Consider the following 4,715-nt stretch of genomic DNA (forward strand, 5'->3'; position numbering starts at 1 on the left):
AAAAAAAAAAAAAAAAAAATTAAGTTTTTGTGTTCCTAAGCACGAAATCTGCTTAGGACATTGTTCTTGAGGGTTTGTTTGTTTTGGTTTTTTTTTTGCTCAAAGCTGGTACTCTATCACTTGAGCCACAGATGCACTTCTGGCTTTTAAATGGTTAATTGGAGATAAGAGACTCACAGAGTTTGCTGCCTGGGCTGGCTTTGAGCCTTGGTCCTTAGATCTTAGCCTCCTAAGTAGCTAGGATTTACAGAAAAGAGTTACCAGTGCCTGGCTCCTTTTCTTTTGAAACAGGTTCTCTCATTATATAGCCCAGGCTGGCTTCAAACTCAAAATCTTCTTGCCTTGGCTTCCAAGTGTTAAGATTACAAGAGTACACCAACATATCTGGCAAAGTGAACCTTACAATAAAGATACTTATAGAAGACAATTTTCCAAGATATTCAGCTAATTTGTTTCCACCCAGTATCAAGGCCATTTTCATTAAAGCCTACAGACAATTCTAAATTCCATTCTCTCTTTTCACTCTAAACATTGTTATAGCAAAATGTCTGTCAAAGAGACTCGCTCTTCCTAAAAGACCTGATATAGCTGTCAGGGAGAAGATTCTGAGCCCCAGCCATTCCCCAGCTCCTCAGTTACAATGCGTGCTCTGCAACTCAATGATTCTGTATGCCAGGTTCTTTACCTGGAATGGTATTTACCTTGCCTTATAATAGTCATGATGATTAAAACTTATGGGACAGTGTCAAGCACACAGTAAATGCTCAAAACACTCTGGGCCATTATTATTCCACCTTTTCCAATCAAACCAAACTATATCTTGCTTAACAACCTAGCAATTATAATGTAAAATGAAGTCTAAGGCAAATGAAAAAATGATGTGCTGGAACACGACCTTACTGACTTTTTAATAAGAGTTCATTAATTTGTAAATGTACAGTAAAAACACAATTATTTAAATTTTTATGGTGCTGGGAATCAAACCCAAAGCCTCAGTCATTTCGTCAAGTGCTCTATCACTGAGCTACATTTCCATTAATTACTATTTTAAATGACTAGATGTATAAACCCATTATTTAGGAAATAAAATTATGATATGTTAATATATTAATATATATAATATACTTCAGGGTCTCCTCCAAATTTTCAAGTATCACATAATTTTATAACTTTCATTACAGCTAAACACTTCAGAGCTGTAGTTTTGAAATAAAATCATTATGACTACAGAAAATGTATTCAGAAAACACAATATACATGAATTTGTTATTTGTCCAGATATTGCCAGCATACAAATTTTGTAACATTTCTTACATATAAAGATCTAAAATGCAAAGAACAATGGAAATGCATATTCAAAACAAATAGAAGCAACATTGACTCCATATACTAAAAATATAAGACAGGTTTTTTTCTTTAAGCATTTTAGCTATAAATATTGACTGTATGGACTAACTTTTAAGTTTCAATAATATAATTCAACAAGTATACAAGTAGAGCTCTATAAATATATCTCCTTTAATAATATGCAAAACCATTTTACCACAAATCTAACAAAACTCTGAAAAATGTAAACTACAAACACATTTTAAAAGAAATTCACAGTTACCACTACAAAAGCAATGAATGCCAACAAAGTTGTTTGGTTTAAAAAATGAGTAGTGTAAAAACTAAAAGACTGCAAAAAAGTTCAAATATTGAAAAGTTGTCTTTTGAAGATGCAGTTTTGAGTTTACTGATACAAGGTACTAGTCTAAAAAAAGACATTCTATATAATTTAGAGTACTGAGCTAGAGCTCTAAAAAGAAAAATTAAGCAAATGAAAACAGGTATGTAGAAATAATAGTATAAAATACTATTTTATATAAAATGTAATCTTTGAATGTAGAAGGCTTAATATGAACACTTTTGGTTTTGTGAGTTTTGAATACCATAATTTTTAGAGAAGCAGTCCCAAACCATGCAAAATCCAGCATCTCTAAAGTGTTTTCATCTTTTAAGTGAACATGATATATAACTTCATGTCAACTGATCTATACTGTTCTATCCAATAAAAATGAAATCATCTTTGAGCTCAAAGATAATTTCTTTTGAATACTTATTCCTTACATAATCTATTTTTTGGAATTTTGGAGTGTTATAAATTTCAACTACCAACTAGGAATTGGCCTAAGCTTAAACAACACAGCTAGCAATGTGTCAAACAGTTTAAGTCTGCTATATATGCATATTACTTTTTAAATGAAAAGTGCTGTAGTCAAAAATATTTTTGGTTAAAAGGTATTATCAATATTTACTGTCTTAGTGAAATTTTCTAAATTGACTCCATTTTACCCATTTATTTTGAAAATACCCTCCTGCTCTAACTTGAAGAAGTCCATAGAATGGTGACATTAGACATCATAATTTGTGGTGTGAGCCCTTAAATTGATATGAAATATTTATTAATCCAAAACTACAGATATTTTTTCACATGCCCAAATAGTATCAACTCACATTTTTTTATAAGCCTTGAAGAATTTTTATTTAACATAATGAGAAGTTTCATAACTTAAAGACTATGTAGTGCTTCAGTTGCTGTTCACCAACTGTTTTTATGACGATAACTGGATCTGGAATGTGACCGAAAATGTGAATGTTTTGCTGTTTGTGCTTTAGTTTCAGAATTGGTATACCCTTTGGGAGATTTACATGGGGATCTTGCTATGGAGTCAGAATGTCTTCCATGCGATCTTGATTTTGTTCCTGAGCTAGTCTGCTTTTGAGGTGAACTTGATTGTGATTTTCCTATTGACTTGGACCTTTTATGTAAGGACTTGGACCTTGACCGTCCTCTAGAACCAGAATTCCTTCTTGGAGTTCTTGACTGCCTTGCTGAGGTAGACCGCCTTGGTAGAGATTTGGAACGAGATTTAGAATGGCTGTAAGAAAATCTCCTGTGTCGAGACCTGCAAATACCAACAAAGTTAGAGCACATATTTCATATGAAACAGCAAGTTAAGAAACAGCACTTTCAATATGGAAACTTCAGGAAAAAAAAAAGAAACGACTTTCAGGCACTGATATTCTCTCAATAAAATTTTATGCTAAATATGAACTGTTCTCATAGACTCATGGTATTAGGGACCTGGTTGCCTGCTGGATCCTGAGTGTTCTAACCTAATCAATGGATGAATCCCTTGATGGAGTCATAATGGAGGTGGAGATTTAGAGGAAGTAGATCACTGCAGTGGGGGTGTAGACTGGAAAGATACATTTTTCCCCATTCTTTCTCTTCTCTGCTTTCTGTCTACTATGAAGTGAGCAGCCTCTGCCACATGCTTCCCATACTGCACTCCCCCATGCCCTACTTCACACCTAAAACAATGCACCCAGCAGGGCATACATGAAGACCTCTGAAACTGTGAGCCAAAATAAATCCTTCCTCCCCTAATCTGTTTATTTCACCTATTTGCCACAGCAATGAAATATCTGACCAACTAAACCACAAGAAACAATTGTATTTAGTTGTTGGTTTAATTTCCAGCACATGGAATGAAACTAATAGCTTACTACTACACAAGTGCTCCACCACTAAGTTACATCCCAGTTCTAAAAGAAACAATGGTATTATGCATGGTTCCAACCTAAGTAAAATTATAACATTTTGTGTTGTTGTTACTCCTTCCCTTTTTCTCTTTGTTAGTGTATATTAATTGTGCAAAGAGGTTTCCTTTTGATATTGCCATGCATTCATATGATATACTTTGATCAAAGTCACCTTGTTACTCTTTCTTATCCACCCTGCCTGCCTCCTTTCTTGTGAGAAAGGTCTCACTGTGTAGTTCAGACTAATATTGAGCTTGAGCTCCTTCTGCCTCAGCCTTCAAAGTGCTTGGATTACAGGCATGTGCCACCACACACAATTTGTTCTTTATTTTGGTTTTGTTGTTATTATAAAGGTGGTATACAGAGGGGTTACAGTTATATGAATCAGGTAAATAGTAAATTCTTTTTTTTTTTTGTCATGGGACTTGAACTCTGGGCTTGAGCGCTGTCCCTGAACTCTTCAGCTCAAGGCAAGTGATCTACCACTTGAGCCACAGTGCCATTTCCAGTTTTCTGATGATTAATTAGAGGTAAGAGGCTCATGGACTTTCCTGCCTGGGCTGGCTTTGAACTGTGATCCTCAGATCTCAGCCTCCCGAGTAGCTAGGATGACAGGCGTGAGCCACCGGTGCCCGGCTCCAGGAGTACAATTTTTTTTGGACAGTGTCACCCCTTCCCTTGCACTCTCCCATTTTTTCCCCTTTATTTTTGTTTTGTGCCAGTCCTGGGGCTTGAACTAAGGGCCTACACGTTGTTCATGAGCAGTTATGCTTAAGGCTAGTACTCTGCCACTTGAGCCACAGCTCCACATTTGCTTTTTTGGTAGTTAACTGGAGATAAGAATACCATGGATTTTCCTGCTTAGGCTGGCTCTGAGGACAATCCTCAAATCTCAGCCTTCTGAGCAGCTAGGATTACAGGCATAAGCCTCTGACACCTGGCTCTAGCTTGTTTTTTTAAGACAATGTCTTGCTATGCAGCTGAGGCTGGCCTCAAATTCATGATCCTCCTGTCTGAACCTTCTCAGTGGTGGGATTATAGGCATATGCGACCATGCCTGGCTTATATTCTGTGAATGTGTTTGTGTGTGGTTATTATGCTGTGTGTGTGTGTGTGTGTGTGTGTGT

This window comes from Dipodomys ordii, unplaced genomic scaffold (genome assembly GCF_000151885.1).
Source record: "Dipodomys ordii isolate 6190 unplaced genomic scaffold, Dord_2.0 Scaffold158, whole genome shotgun sequence".
Taxonomy (NCBI): Eukaryota; Metazoa; Chordata; class Mammalia; order Rodentia; family Heteromyidae; genus Dipodomys; species Dipodomys ordii.